Source organism: Schistocerca gregaria, chromosome 1, assembly GCF_023897955.1.
Source record: "Schistocerca gregaria isolate iqSchGreg1 chromosome 1, iqSchGreg1.2, whole genome shotgun sequence".
Lineage (NCBI taxonomy): Eukaryota > Metazoa > Arthropoda > Insecta > Orthoptera > Acrididae > Schistocerca > Schistocerca gregaria.
The window spans coordinates 302,637,189-302,654,623 of NC_064920.1; the positions used below are offsets into that span (position 1 = coordinate 302,637,189).

General features: G+C 42.7%; 1 protein-coding gene across 4 annotated transcripts in view; it reads right to left on the minus strand.

The window, feature by feature from the left end:
* Positions 1-17,435, minus strand: part of LOC126342297 (septin-2) — a 314,504-nt gene that overhangs the window by 104,963 nt on the left and 192,106 nt on the right. The window lies entirely within an intron of this gene.

Genomic DNA, 17,435 nt, shown 5'->3' on the forward strand with positions numbered 1-17,435 from the left:
CTCTCTCTCTCTCTCTCTCTCTCTTTGGAAACCCTCCTACCTAAGTATGAACAAAATTGGATCATGTGGAGATCACTGTGTCGTCTTCATTCTGGAGATGGGAGAACCATGACTAATCGGCTCAAAAGGCGCTCCCTGTGGGTACCACCAACTGTGACTGTGGAGAACTATAGACCATGGAGCACTCACTGGATTGTCAGTTATGCCCTGCATCTAGCATAGAAGGTCTGCTTGCGGCTGAGTGCAACTGAAGTTGCAAGATTTTGGTCAACAGCAGTGTAACGATAATTTTTTCGGTCATTTGTTTTTAATGGTAATTACCATGTATGCTATGTTTCTGAACCTTATAAAAATTATAAGGACATTAAATTTAAGGTAAATCTGATCTGTTGCTATGTTCTCAGCTGGTATATCTTGTCAATCCGAGCTGTAATTCATTGATATCTTCTGCAAGACATTAGCATTAGTGGTCATGTGATTTTATACTGTACCAGCGAACCCGGCAACGTTTTACAATTCCTAAATATGTATAGGAATTGGGAATACATCGTACTCTTTTTCTTCTTCCCGTCTCTTTCTCCTCCCTGCTCTCTCTGTCCATCTCCTCTTCCTTATCTACTCTGTAACCCTGAGCACTGTTTATTGTTATTGCCAACGAAATATTTATTGGAAATTTAAATTGCTTAAAATGAATGTGTAAATCAGTTAGGATCATTGGTATACGATGTATGAGACATCTTCTGCTGCTGGATCTGTCCAGATACTAGCTTCAATGACAATATTTCACAGTTTTAATCTACACACGAGTATGATTACAAAGTTTTGGACAATTCAGATTTTGTAGTATCATTCTAATCATAAGTCGATAAGATATAAATACAACTTTCCTTTTTTTTTAAAAAACAGGCTGGAAGACTATATATACGGGATAAAGAATCTGTTCAATGGCTTGAATGTTGTGCTATCGTAGTTTAAACAGATTGCGAGAAAAAGTATGAAACCGAACATTTTCACTGCACGGCATAGCATAGCATAATATTCTCTTTCTCGCAGTCGGTTTTAACAGAAAACCTGTACATTGTTGTTTGAAAATGGTGTAGCCTACATCAACCCGAAAGCTTAGACTATCGTATAATAATTTGAAATAAGTCGTTAAAGAACCTTTAGAGATTTCTCCTGACATTTCCCTGTTATATAATACATATTAGACGCATATATATTTAAAAAAATGTGTAGCCTATGTCCGTCCAGACGTTTATTAGAGTATCGTGTTTAACAGCTTCTCTTTATATAGTAGTGTAAATTACATACCACTTATATTTTTAAAAAAATTATGTAGCGCATGTCCGTCCAAACGTTGATTATAGTGTCGTGTAAAAATTTAAAGTGAATCAGTGATGAACGTTTAGACTTTTTGGTTACAACATTAAACAACTATTTGTCTTTGCATCGTAGTATAGATATGGGCGCTTCCACTACAAGCTCTGTAAATCAATCAGGAAGCAGTACAGAAACTGATGGTTGTGCAGAATTTAAGGTTTCTCGCAATTCGCAATCAAGTGTAGTCGTGCATAGAAACATGTCCATCAGATTTCTGAGAAAACAGCTTGTCGCGTTCCAGTTTGCGATGCAACTGACTACAGCTGTGTTATGTCCCACTCTTACACAATCTCGACTTTTGGTACATACGAAACAGCTCATGAATCTGCGTCTTCTAGTATTTAGAAGTGCTGCGACGTTTCCCGGAAGCCGTTATGCCGCAGGGCGTAGTTGACGTGTTACCAGTCATTACAGTACCCGCGTGTTATCGTGGCCCAACTAGGGCGGAGCAAGCCTGTACTGGGGACAAAGTCCTGCGAGCAGCAGTGGGCAAGCAGGCGGCTGAGACCTGTGTGTGCGCGAGCACAACCACGTAGCTCGTGACCACAGCAGCAACGAGCGCCAATTCCGTTTCACCGTATGCTAGCCTTTTATAGTTCTGACGTTCGCTGTTTCCACGAACTGGCTGCTAATTGGTTCAGTACAGCATAAACAACTGAGATGTCTAGTTTCAAAGGGGACCAAGTTCCCTTTCCTTATAAAGCTTGTCATTGTATCAATCAGGATCAGCGTGAGTCTCAAAAATTTGCCCGATCATTTTCCTCCGTAGATAAAATGGATTTTGTTTTTACCGGTGCACTTTCACCTTTCCCAGGCTGCAGTTAAATGTCTGGTGTGTCATGAAGGCTCTACAAGGTGTTCCTAAACTATTCGTCCACATTAATACAGGAGGTAGACAACGTCAAACAAATATATTTCGATAAGGAACACAATGTCTCTAAACTCACCTTGTGATATTAGGGAACCTTTTGTTAGCGGTGCTGACGTAAGCTGCTATATCGGCGTACTGATATTCACAACCGCTTTGTGTACGGAAGGTCTGCTTGGAAACACACCGACTCATTCGCAGGCGTCACCGCTTTGTGACAATAGCAGTGACTTCCTTGTAAACAAACTGATTCAGTCGCAGTCATTAATGCTTTGACGCAAGAACAGCAAACATGGAGATGTTTATGTATACTGAAATGGCTGACCTGCATCTGGTATACGGGTCTGTGAACGGAAATGGACGAGCTGCAGTGAGAGAATACAGACAGCGCTTACCCAACCGACGGTTCCACAGCACGAAACCTTCGGAGGTCTGTGTCGCCTGCCACGTGAAACAGTCTCTCTCGTGAAGTATGCATGCGACAGGTCGTAACCGAACAGTTCGAACTGCAAAAGTGAAAGAAGAGATTTTGCGACATGTTGAAGACGCTCCACCTACGAGGTACTGCACACATCCTTTGCGTCAGACATAGCCTAGTGCGGAATGTTCATGACCAGCAGCTTCATCCTTTCCATCTTCAGTGCGTGGCAGCACTACCACCTAAAGATTTTCCCAATGCGTTCAGTCGCAAAATGGTTTTTACAATTGACTGCGCTGCATCCCTTTATTTCCGGCCGTGATCCTATAAACCGGCGAGGCTTTGTTTACTCGTGAGGGCTGCTTTAATATTCACAGGCAGCGATTACCCAACCGACGGTTCCACAGCACGAAACCTTCGGAGGTCTGTGTCGCCTGCCACGTGAAACAGTCTCTCTCGTGGGAGTATGCATGCTACAGGCCGTAACCGAACAGTTCGAACTGCAAAAGTGAAAGAAGAGATTCTGAATCATTCACATGATTGCGCACATTTGGATCCACGAGGTACTTGACTTCGTGTTCATCAAAAGCGATTCGGTGTTAATGTGTGGCCGCGAGGTTAGAGGCGCCATGTCACTAACTGCGCGGCCCCTCCCGCCGGAGGTTCGAGTCCTCCACCGGGCGTGCGTGCGTGTGTGTGTGTGTGTGTGTGTGTGTGTGTGTGTGTGTGTGTGTGTGTGTGTGTGTGTGCGCGCTGTCTTTAGCTTAAGTTAGTTATGGTAGTGTGTAAGTCTAGGCACCGATGACCTTAGCAGTTTGGTCCCTTAGGAATTCACACATATTTGAACATTTGTTAATGTGTGGGCCGGCATTCTCAGTGACGTGCCGATTAGAGCGTATAATCCTCCATTCCGCCTCAACAGACGGAGATATCTTCGTGAAACGTGTGTTTGAGGATGTTCCTCTAAATGCACGATGGGGCGCCTGCCCATTTCAACAGTGGTCTGTGGAATCATCTGAGAGCTACCTTCTGACGTCAACTGATCGGCCGACTTGCCCTGTGGCCCGACCATCCAAGTCACGTGTCTGTATTTCTTCCTCTGAGTGGGAAGGGGATGGGGGAACGCACATAGAGCAGCAAGTGTATGAAACCGTTGTCGAAACAGAAGAAAAACTCGTCGCTAGAATTGCCGTCGTTGCTAGTACCATTGCGAACATGCCAGGAATCGTAGAAAGGATATGACAATCATTTGTCCGACGATGGACTACATGCTTACAGGCCAATGGTCACGCGTTCCTGTGAATGCAACTGCTGTAATGAATATGCTAAATTACCTTAGCCACCGAAAACAGCCGTCAGGAACCACAAGTACCACTACTAAAGTCCTTTGTTTTGGTCTTCGCTACCTCCTGCATTAATTTCAATCAATACTTTCGCAACCCCCTGTGTATCTTGGGTACAGTAACATAATGACACCGTAAGTTCCTAAGTAGTGTTCAACTTTTCCAAGTTTTTTTTTTCTAAATAGTCTTTCGGCGTTTAAAGATTAAATAAACGTGACACCCTTTCCGCATGTTCTTATGCGAATCATCTCCATAGTCATATGTAAGCGAACCAACCTCAACAGTCTCATGAATCTCAATGTGACGGCATTATACCACGAAACTTGAAGAAATAACCTAAAAATTTCAGACACCTCTACCTGGGATCGATAACATGTAAAATTGACCAGTTGACACAGAAATAAGCGATATTGAGCACTGATGCGTAGGACCCGAAGCCCACTCAAATGTACTCGTTTCAGTATTGAGACATAGCTGCTCTATTAAATAATGGTAATGATGGTGATTGATTTAGGGCGCTCAGCAGTATGGTGATCAACATTCATACCAGATATCTCGTGGTTTCAACGATGTCTGTTCTCACGATCACAAATGCTGCGACGGTTCTTCAGAAATACACGTTAGCTACCCACTCAGAGTTCATTGAAATCTTCTCCCAAAACTATGTTGGAGTTCCGTCTCTTCAGAAAATTTTAAAATGCTTCTTCCATAGTTTGCCTTATCGGCTAGGGTTGTGGACACGTCTAAGACCAAGGTGAGAGTTAGCAATTATGTCAGCATATGAATCACATGTAACTAAAATGTGTTCCACAAACTTGTTACATTGGTCAGTCATGCGGTCGGTAGATAAAACTGCGTCTATGTACAGTGTTCTGCTCGAAACCTGATGAGTATCAGTACCTACCTCCGGTGTGGCTGGCACGAGGTTCGTCACGCCTGGGTATTCGATTTCATTGACTATAGTTTCATGAAGGCGCTTGACTCATCTGTCAAACCAACAGTATTTTGGAGGTACATGGACGATACTTCCATGGTGTGGCCTCATGGAGGGGATAAATTGACAGTTTCACCACCTCAGTTCCATTCAAAACATCGTTTGTTTGACTCTGGAAACAGAGGAAAAATGGTTGTCTGCCTTTCTTGGATGTCTTGGTTAGACGGAAGAACGATGGCTGTGAGTCATTCAGTTTACCCGAATTTGCATTTTCAAGAGTGTATTTGTCGTCACCCATCGCGAACTATGAGCGTTCTTGAGACACTTGCGCACAGAGCTCAAAGAGTCTCAGCTCTAGATAGTTTGGCTAAAGAGCTCGCCCACCTAAAGACAGTGATCAGGGAAAATGCATATTTCACCCGGAAGATTAACAGGGCTCTGTCAGTTAAAACCAAGAATCTGGAAGTGGGTAAAGAGGAAAACATACCGGTAATATCTTCAGCTTTTCTTCTTTTTTTTGGGCAACATTTCGTTGGAGATAGCAGAGACTCGTCCGTAAATTGCAGGTGAAGTGGTTTTCCGTATTCCATAGAAGATTGCACTGCTTCTGGAATCAGTGAAGGACTGTCTCTGTATCGCAGTAGGCTGGAATTTACCAAACATTTTGCCAGTGTGAGATGACTTACATAGTCACATACTGTGAAAGAACGATACACTGAACACCAATGCTGTATTCGCCTTTTGCAACAAATCAAGTCCGCTATTGGCTGAACAGTATATTTTCACTGGACATTCAATGTAGTATGAGAAAACAATGATTCTGACCACAGCAGCATCTTTTTGGGCTTGTATTAAAGAATCCGTAGAAAAACGCCTGTCAAAAAATCTGATCTGTGATAGCGGCTACCAGTTGAACAGCGCGTGAAACCCCATCATCTGCACGATTTGTTCTAATCGAAGATTAAATGGAGCGCGCCGACGGCGGAGAGGAACGATAATGCTGACAGTTCAGCAGCTCTCCTGGCGAGGACGCTGCCACCGGCTGTTGTAGTACGTGTGTAAAATTGACTTTGAGCCATGCGCGGAATACTAAAAACGTCATCAATGGCTCACCTGAGAATGACTGGTAGGTGTCCAGCAGTAATATCGTCGAAGGTACTGAACGACGACTAACACGCGATCTAGTGTTATCTGAACATTCAATTCACCGGGAAACTTAAAAATTCGTATTAGTTTGTTGTTTACTACATCCAATCACTCTTCTTCACAATGTTGCCTGTCCTCCTGTCCGACTATGAGATGATAAGAGTGCATCCAATCACAACGCCGCCACTACACGTTTTCGTCGGCTGCATCATTTCCCCATGTCCCGACGTGATCCAGTACCCAGTACAGCACTACCTTTTTTTGTCTTTGAATCAGCTGCAACGTGTTTAGGCAGTCTGAAACGTTGTTCTCTCTCTCTCTCTCTCTCTCTCTCTCTCTCTCTCTCTCTCTCTCTCAACTGGGCACATTTGCCGGCCGTTCTGATCGCAGTTCACAGGAATCGCAGCTGATTAGACACTGCGATACCTTCTACCAGCTCCAGTGCCTTCAATAATGTCCATGTTAAGTTTTTTTCAGTTCGATGACTTCATTACACAATATTCTTCACTGTGGTTAGTTGCCTCAAATTTAAAGAAAGACTTAGAAATTTCTGAAAATTATTTATTGGATTAAAGTACATCTTTTGTGTTATATCGAGGAAAAAGTATTTCCTTCACTTTTCATTATTAAATAAACCTTATTTTTGTCACTTTAACATTAAAATAATAACTGATAATTAGTTTCCAGGGATTAATTTTTCCTGATGAGGGGAGAGGGAGAGTTTTTCTTACTATAACGTTACCGAGGTGCTTAAAAGCATATCAGGTATCCTATGAAATTTGTTTCTTTTTCCGCAACAGGACAACAGATTAATAGCATCACCGAAATGACGCAACATGCCACAACGCATTTCACCAAAAAAAAGAAGTTCAGTTTTAATAAATCTATTCAAGAATTTGGTTATGTGGGGGTTCCACAGCCTTAGTTTGTTTTAAGAAAGAAAACAAGGTCCAAGCAGGCTGTAGTATAATTATTGTCCGTCTTATTAGCTGATTTCGATTGTTAGTATTTTCCAAGCACTTGTGAAAAGTTTCAAGCTTCACATCAAGTTTGACTAAAAAGCCAGTACAAATGAAAAAGCACACATCGCCAATGTATCGCAAGTATAATCCAATAGTGCACTATGGGACTGTATTTGTTTTACACACAATTATGAAAGCGATGTGTGCCGTTACATACGTACTAGCTATTTAGTGCAACATGATGTGAGGTTTGAGACTGCCCCTTCGACTCACCTTAGATAGGGTCACCTGCCCTTAGGCAATAGAGCAATCGCGAGCCACCACTCAGCTGAATGAGTGTGGAACTCTCTGACAGCTACGTTTCTGACGTTCTCAACAAAGGTGCGTGTGTGGCAACGAGTGTGTTGCCGAACTGGGCGCTCTTACAAAGACACTTTGCCGTTTTATTCACGCGCATGTCATTATTGCACCTCTCCGTGATTATGCCACAGGAGGAAGCGAAACAGGAGGGATGGAAAAGTAGACATCCTTTGCTATTTCCGATTATTTACACTCCAAATGAATCAGATCATGTTCAATGGTGTTGCAGTGCCACGGTGTCCTTAGAGTAGCGTTGAATGGTTCGGGTGTTGCCAGCATTGTCGAATGTTGTAAAGAACGTCGTCCTGTTGTCTATCCGACTACGAACTGTCGTTTTCAACAGCGAAATGTGTGGGAATCGTCGTCCCAAGGTTTCATTTACGCCCTTTGTGCCACCTCCCAACGGCTTTTTCTGTCGATGTGAGCGATGGTGCGCCTTAAATGTTTTCTTCAGCGCTGAGTGTAGCGATTCTCACCTCCACTGCAAAGGCGTCAAAGGAAGGGCTGAAATGTGGGTGGGATGGGGTGTGGCGACCTTCCAACCGTGCGACACGTCGACGATGGCATTGGGCAGAATTGTGGTGAGATTTAGTGCCAATGTGACATCATTAACCCTCACTTCGCTTGAACTTCAAAGCCATAGCCTTTTTTTCGTACGTGTAGACACCTTGCTATTTAAAGCGTCGCCGAAACCGGAGGTGATGTCGCAGGACGCCACGTTTTTGCTCCACTACAGACGAATCTTCGAGACAAATTTTAAACATGCGGAACACTGAAAGAATTACGGCGGTGCAATCCAACAGAGAAATAACAGTGTTTTGCAATACTGTATACATATTACTCGATTCTCTCATTAATTTCCGTGGTTTAGAAGTGTGACACATGACTCTTCCGGCGTTGAGTACACTACCGTCACTCCCATATTTACTTTCTTTTCACGTTCTTACTGTGGAGCCAGCGCTTGCACGATGACTAATCAATGTATGAGTACGGATAAGGCGCTGTAGCCAGAAAGTTCGTTCCCGGCATACTCACTCGCTTCCTTACAAACCCTCCTCAAAGATAGTCAACGGCACCCCACATCACTTCAAGCACAGGAAGCACATGACCATGACGAATGCAGTGCAGCAACGCTTTTCTCTTCGGAGGCTTCACAAAAGAGTACGTCCGTTGCGATGCTGCAATCGGAAGGGGGCTCGTCTGAAAGGACGACGTGGTGCCCTTCCTGTGCCCAGCGTAACGCTGGCTCACCACTATCGGCGAGCCCCTCTCTGCCACCTCATCGGGGGAAGCTGCAACAGTGGTCGCCTAACTGTCCGTGTGGACGCTTGTCTCGCTACAAACAAGCCCATTTCCACATTCGAGATATGTAAGTATTCTACACGGCCAAGTGAGCAATATATACCACGCGGCTAGAGGCGCCATGTCACGGATGGCGCGGCTCCTACCGCCGGAGGTTCGAGTGCCCCCTCGGGCATGCGTGTGTGTGATGCTCCTAGCGTAAGTTGGTATAAGTTAGTCTAACAAGGAGACGGCACGAGCGTGGGGTCGAAGATTTGTCCGAAATTTTGTGTGGTGAAAGAGGACCCCTAATATCTCACGTGGTTAAAATAATAGGACGCACTACCCGGAAAATCCCGGGAAAAAATCGATCCGAAGTTTCTTAGGTGCCTTATGATTATAAAATGATAGTCCATTGGCGAACCGCTGTCTGGCGTAGATGTTTAGAGCTTGGACTCTTACCCCAGAGGTCTCGGGTTCCAATCCTCCTGTGGCACTTTTTTCTTCTGTTTCATTTTCTTTTGTTATTCCACCAATTATTCAGAAAGTTCCCCAAACCTATATTATCTTTAACAAATTAGTTACATTATTGAATAAAAATTATTTTCCTTTTGTCCAACAACACATTTCATGGCGGTGGGTTTTCCATTTTTCATTGTAAAGTATACATTTTTATACATATAATAATTATAAACAAGAACCGCAGTGGTAATTATCGTGAAAACAAACAAAGCAATAATTTGTGAGACATCTTGCACAACATATAGAAACGGATTTTCTACAATCACAAGGGGTTTGCAATATATCTGTACAAAAATATGCCCATTAACATTTACGAAAATGTTTTGAGTTTGATAATTTTGACGCAAACCAGGAATATTGAATCATGTCTCGGAATATTGGTGACGATAACTGATGGTGAATAATAGAATGAGCCGGCCTCTGGTGGCCGAGCGGTTCTGGCGCTACAGTCTGGAACCGCACGACCGCTACGGTCGCAGGTTCGAATCCTGCCTCGGGCATGGATGTATGTGTTGTCCTTAGGTTAGTTAGGTTTAAGTAGTTCTAAGTTCAAGGGGACTTATGACCTCAGCAGTTGAGTCCCATAGTGCTCAGAGCCATTTGAACCATTTTTTGAATAATAGAATGAATTTTTATACAGTCTTCCCAGAAATTAGACGATTTTCCTGTAACAATGAGCTGCAATTTTGCATCCAACACAAGGAAAAAAGTGCCGGTGGAGGAATCGAACCCGAGACCTCTGGCGTAAGGGTCCGACCGCTAACTATATAGGCCAGACGGCGGCTCGGCAATGGACTAACATTTTATACTCATAAGGCAGCTAAGAAACTTTGGATCGATTTTTCTCGAGATTTTACGAGTAGTGCGTCCTAATATTTTAACCACGTGAGGTGTTACGGGTCATCTTTCACCACACACAATTTCGGGCAAATCCCGGACCCCACGGTCGTGCCGTCTCTTTGTAAGTAGCGTTTAAGTCTAGCGACCGATGACCTCAGCAGTTTGGTCCTTTAGGAATTCACACACACATGAACATTTTGAGCAATATATCCGTACTCTCGGACGCTAGTCACGTCGGATCCCGAGTGGTACTGAATAGGGTCCTCCTGAACCAATCAATTTCTATCTCCCAAGACAGGGATCCCGAATAACGCGAACCACAGTTTCCACTAACCACCATCCTGCCACTGACTAATTCAGGCACGTCCTGATGGGCGCCTCTCCTCCTTTGCACGAGGAACAACACGATCTTCTCACGGACAACCAACATTCAAACGCGATTTATGAATGAGAAACCAGATGTGTAATCTTTCCTTACATGCTGACTATACGTGGCGTTACTCCAAATCTGCACCGTGTGTCTGCACTGAAACGCTAATCATTTAAATACTCAAACATGTATGAAGTACACTTCGTGCCAGTTTCACGTCTGCTGCCTGCCGCCGTCATGGTGTAGCTAATTATAATCGTCAGCTGTGTAGTGTACAACAGAGCAGTTCAAATCATTTGCTGAGCGCCTGCTTAATGTAGAACAGACTGGCCGTGCAAAGCACGACGCCAATTGTCAGAAACCACACCGGTGCCACTCGCCTGCAGCTTCTGCATCCATAGGTAATAAAACTGAAGAGTGACCTTAGTCCGCAACTATACTTAGATGTTTTGCACTTTTGTTGGTTTCGTTTATAGTTAAGAGCAATTTACGAATCTACTGTAGACGTAAAATTTTATTTTATGTCGGAATCTTCCTTTCTTAAGCCTTTGTGACTTCATACCAGCATACGACTTACACTAATGTATACTCTGGACTGTCAAAACATTTCCGGTGTTGAGAAGGCTCTATGGAAACATTACAAAAGCCAACAAATTAAAAAAATAAAAAAAATTGGCCAGGTGAGAGTAATACTGAGGATTCTGTACAAACTTAATCATGTACATAGACAGTTCATCCATCACGAGAATCGAGAACTCAACTATTTCTGCCTGTTATCGATACTGATACTGGCAAGATATCGGTCCCGCATATTCGAAGATTTTCAAGAATGTTTTAATTTTAGTTGTGAAGCCGAATAGCAAATGACAAACGATATATTTTTTCGTATGATATAAACTCACAATTTTCGTGCTTTTGCAAGTATCAATCAATATATGTGACTTAAATGGCGGTCTTTTGATTGCACTGACATGGAAGCTCCAAATTTTTTCAAGGGACCGTAGACGTTGTATGTAAGATTCAGCTCGATACGCCTACGCATTCCTTGGGAAAGGACACTAACAGTTTGAAAGACAACAAATTGTTCCTCTAAGGGTTCCGTTTTTACCGACTGAGGCACGGCACCCTAACAATGGAAACTTTCAAATACTGGACCTGTTTGGATACAAACATATTTCAGTCATGATGAAGAGGTCTGTTGCTCAACAAATTCGAACGGAAGGAGGAACATCAGAAACTGATGTTTCGTCCACGAACAGTTCATTAAAAACTGAGTACAAGCTTACGATAAGGATGTATCAAAGAGACTGACCGTTTGCCTTTCCCAGCAACTACCCTGGAAATGATTTAAAACTTAAATCTCGATGGCTGAACAGTGCTTTTAAGCACACCACCATCTTGTTCCTTCAGAACTGAATGCTTCAGTATAGTCTTCTTATTGTAAAATGAAGACGGTCAGTATCGCTCACTGAAATCCAGATTGAAGGGAAATCTTCTCAACATCACAACATCGCAATAGCTGCGTCCTTCTCGTGATCAGTTATTGTAGATTTACTATGCACATCGTAAATATCGCATACCTTCAGAGTATGTTCTCCAAGTTCACAACAGCCCTCATTGCTTACGTTGTTTTCTTGAAAATTTCGTATATCAAACAGTTGAGCTAGGACGGGGAAAGCAAATGACCACAATAAGACAGAGGGAACTATTCTGACAGTATCCTGAGGTTGTTCTCAGCAACAATAGGGACCTTTGGTGATGAGATAGAACTAATCCAAGCTCCACGACACTAGCTCGATTAATGTCGTTCATAGCAATTGTCCTGCATAAACATGGCGGTTAACTAACGCACAATGTTTCTCGATGGCTGTCACTTTTTTTTCTGCTATCGTTTCTTTCGCATCCAGCAGCGATATTACTATAAAACACGTCAAACCGTACCAGGTTTGGAAATGCACGTTAAAGCCGTAGGATGCTCACTAGCTGGCTCGGTTAGCCTGCGCAGAGTTCGGAGGAAGGCACCTCCGGGAGGGCTATGGCAGTTTTACCGAGATCTAACCAATCATAGTTTGCCATTTTAATTCCTGACGCAGAATTTACGTGGTTATCTAACGCAAGGCTGCAGACAGGCATGAGATGAGACGTCTCTAAACTACCCTCCTGCTGACCAACCACCTCTTGTCTTTTTATTCGACATAACCGTCCCGAACTTGCTTTCTCGTAAGAAGAGGGAAACTCCCACAAACGAATAATGCCAAAACATGAGTAGGTGGGAAGACCTGATTAAAGTGCAGCGAAAGATTGATCTCCTGTTCACAGAGCTGGTTCGCATACGACCGTAATTACAAATTCCCTGTCTTAATAAAACCCACGTATAATTGGACTCTGTTGTATAACGAATGCTATAGCTAATCCATTTGATAAGTCTACATTTCCCTTCCACATTTACAGGGTCGATATAAGCCACAAATTTTCAGAAATCGTCCAAGATGTATACTGATGTACACTGAAGCGCCAAAGACACTGTATATGCACGTGTATTCAAATACAGAGATATGTAAACAGGCAGAATACGACGCTGCGGCCGACAGCGCCTGTGTAGGGAAACAAATGTCTGGAGCAGTTGTTAGTTCGGTAACTGCTGATACAATGGTAGGTTATCAAGATTTAAACGAGTTTGAATGTGGTGTTACAGTTGGCGCACGAACAATGAGACACAGCATCTCCCAGGTAGCAATGAAGTGGGGATTTTCCCGTAAGACCATTATACCGTCAATATAAGGAATCCGGTAAAACATCAACTCTCCGAGATTGCTGCGGCCAGAAAAAGATCCTTCACGAACGGGACCAACAACAACTGAAGAGAATCTTTCCACGTGACAGAAGTGCAACCCTTCCACAAACTGCTGCAGATTTCAGTGCTGGGCCATCAACAAGAGTCAGCGTGCGAACCACTCAATGAAAAATTATCGATACTGGTTTTCGGAGGCGAAGGCCCTCTCATGTACCCATGACGACTGCACGATAGAAAGCTTTACGCCTCGCTTGGGTCACTCAACACCGACATTGGACTGTTGTTGACTGGAAACATGTTGCGTGGTCGGACGAGTCCTTTCAAATTTTATCGAGCGGATGGACGTGTTCGGATATGGAGACAACCTCATGGATCCATGGAGGGGACTGTTCAATCTGGCGGAGGCTCTGTAACGGTGTGTTGCGTGTTCAGCTGGAGTGAAATGGGACCCCTGGCATGTCTAGATATGACGCTCACAGGTGATACGTACGTAAGCATCCTGTCTGATAACCTGCATCCATTCATGTCCATTGTGCATTCCGACGGACTTAGACAATTCCAGCAGGACAATGTGACACGCCATGCGTCCACTATGCTGCAGAGTGGCTCCAGGAACACTCTTCCGAGTTTATACGCTTCCGCTGGCCACCAGACTCATCAGACATGAACATTATTGAGCATATCTGAGATGCCTTGCAACGTGCTCTTCAGAAGATATCTCCACACCTCTTACTCTTAAGGATTTGTGGACAGTCCTGCCGGATTCAGGGTGTCAGTTCCCTCCAGCTATTTCACACATTAGTCGAGACCATGTCACGTCGTTCTGCGGCACTTCTGGGTGTTAGAGGGAGCCCTACACGATATTAGGAAGGTGTACCGGTTTCTTTGGTTCTTCAGTGTGTATCGATATACAAATCCCATGGGATCCAATGACAATTAGCGAGGAATCTGTTAGTTTGGACTTATGTCTCTGGAGACTTCACAGAGGAATTTCACTATCAAAAGTAAACCACCTAAACATTGATTACGATCTGATACTTTAATCTGCCTTGCTCAGAATAGAATACTTAAGTTTGAAACACACATTACGTGAAAAATTTAACAAAACTTAGAAAAGTGTATGCCAGGTTACTGTAAAAAACTGTAACGCATATATGAAACATATCTGCCATAATGAAGATAATAGGTGGGCAGTGACGCTTCATGGTCTGTAGCACATGCTCTATCATCATACGAAATTAGCTTTAGTTCCAGCGTCTGCAATAAGCTTAGCAACAGGCCCATGCGCGTCTAGTAAATTAGACTGTTAGCACGACCCAAGATGCTACACATACTGGCCTAGTTAGTAATGGGATAGAACACCACAGTATTCACTCCATTTCTCAAAACTCTCATCAGGTTGCCCCTAAAGTATGTAAAAAGTGTCGTATCACTTCACGAATCCATGGATATATTTTGTTCGTAAACAGCACAGATTCCTACAACGGTAGGTAGCAACAAACCGAATGAATCTCAATTATTTGGTGAAGGGCCACTGAAGACTGTGATCCAATGCAAAACCACACAGCAAACTACCCTTACAATTGATGAATGTTTGCCAGTAGAGTTTCCGATCCTACGTATCAGTCAAACACAGAAACAATAGAATTTCTGATTCTATAGCTGCGTGTGTACTCAGATTATCTTTCTTGGACGATTACACTGTTGAAATAGGGCGAGAAGAGGCCTTGCATGATCAGTGCTCTAGCATCTGCGTCATGTGGGCACACCGTGTAAAGCAAAACGAAGTTTCAATGGTCCGACATCCCATTCCAGTGCAAAACAGTCAATGGCTTTCTTAGTCACCACTTCATGGTTGTGCGGCGGGTTTTGATTTTTGATAAGCAAGTCCTTGGCTGGAATTCTGACGATGCCGGAAATTTTCATCAGATATAAAGCGTGTCTCAAGGCGATTCCACCAACTTTACAACTTTGTATCTTCTACATGAATAAAGATAGAAATTAGCGACAATATAGCTTACGCATAGAAATTAACGGTTTACCTTGGTGCCACTTTGAAGTTGACAGTAGGAAACTCCTTGATGTACCAACAAACCTGGGGATTGCTTGAATAGTCTAACTCCCATGCATAAGAAAGCTTCAAACGTTACATATTGGACTTTACCCCTATATTACTGAACCGTCGTATAATTTATCACTGCAGTAGGACATACAACAGGACATTTTGTGTTTAATTTTCAATGTAATACATCACTGAAAATCTAATATTTGTAATTAAGTAATGCATACCTATAAATTATGACTTCCTCTGAATAGACTGTTGGGTAGTACACTTTTCGATGGTTTAGTAGGAATGTAACATTTTCCCCTAGTGTGTTCGATGGTTAACATGTGAGCGAGGAAAAGTATAGGAAAGGTTTGACACTATGCCTGAAGTTTGTTTTAAGTCGCTAAGTGCTCTCATCCTAAAAGAGTGGATGAATATAGTCCGGGTATTTTTGCGAGGTGAGTTACGCCGCCTCAGCACATGTACACAGTTTCTAACACTGCATTATACGCCTTTATGAGTAGTTTATAACAACGTTTTCAGTTTAAAAATTCAGTCAAAAATCGGGAGAAATATTGAAAACAATTTTTTGTCCCTAGAAGCCTTTTGATAGGCAACCTGCAATGGGTGCTGGGTTCCGAATGAGTTGTTTAGCAATGTAGATGAACTACCTTAGCAACGTATCGGCAGTAAGGAGTGGTCGGTTCTCGCATAGCATTGCAGAAGTTCGCACTAGGCCACGACCCAAACAAAGTAATTTTTGGGTAAAAAGTCACTATTTCCCTTCGCAAAACAGTCACTATTTCCCCTTCGCAAAACAGTCACTATTCCCCTTCGCAAAACAGTCACTATTCCCCTTCGCAAAAAAGTCACTATTCCCCTTCGCAAAAGAGTCACTATTCCCCTTCGCAAAAGAGTCACTATTCCCCTTCGCAAAAAAGTCACTATTCCCCTTCGCAAAAAAGTCACTATTCCTCCTCGCAAAAAAGTCACTATTCCTCCTCGCAAAAAAGTCACTATTCCTCCTCGCAAAAAAGTCACTATTCCTCTTCGCAAAAAAGTCACTATTCCTCTTCGCAAAAAAGTCACTATTCCTCTTCGCAAAAAAGTCACTATTCCTCTTCGCAAAAAAGTCACTATTCCTCTTCGCAAAAAAGTCACTATTCCTCTTCGCAAAAAAGTCACTATTCCTCTTCGCAAAAAAGTCACTATTCCTCTTCGCAAAAAAGTCACTATTCCTCTTCGCAAAAAAGTCACTATTCCTCTTCGCAAAAAAGTCACTATTCCTCTTCGCAAAAAAGTCACTATTCCTCTTCGCAAAAAAGTCACTATTCCTCTTCGCAAAAAAGTCACTATTCCTCTTCGCAAAAAGCAAAATTGCGTTGGAGCCCAAATTCGGCAGACTTTTTGAACCTCTCAGGAAAGTTAGAATTCAAGTGTCATCGACCTCTGAACCATTAGAGACGCATCATTAGCTTAGTTTGTCGAAGCAAGGAAGGAAGGGAGGAAGGAATCTGTCATGGTCTTGCTTAAGAGACCAGTAGGAATGAGGGTACAAACCGACCGGTTAAAACCAATACCGATATTTTAGTTGTGAATAACCGGTATTTTTCGGTATTTCTTTGGTCTCTGCCGTAACATTTATTTTTTATTAATAAATGGGTATGAAACTGATGTATCAATTTGCCGTAGGAGTGTCGCTAAAATTTTTGGTTTTAGGTAACACTTAAAAAAATTAACGAGGTTGTAGTATTGATCCTAGTGAAAGGAGTCAACTTAATACGAAAAACAGAGAATTTAAACTTCATTTTCATCCTTAGCATTGACTATTCGCAATGCCCAAATAGTGGTGGATCCTCGATTACCACGTGACTTTTTAACAAATATTTAATAGATTACAACCAGTAGCAGAATACTCGTAGGACTAAGTTTTTTACCTATTCAATTTGATTTTTGACTGTCTCTTGAAACGTATACTTATACCCTATCGTACATTTTTAGTCATTATTCTGTGACCATATTATAGAATATAGACCATTCTTAGTTTTAAATTCTGAAGAAGACACTCCTAGCAGTGTCGAAACCAGGTTAATTTTTTAAAAACAGTAACCGAGGGCTGTTTTTCTTTCAATTGTGACTACTCACGCAGTTGGAAATAATAGCCACAAAA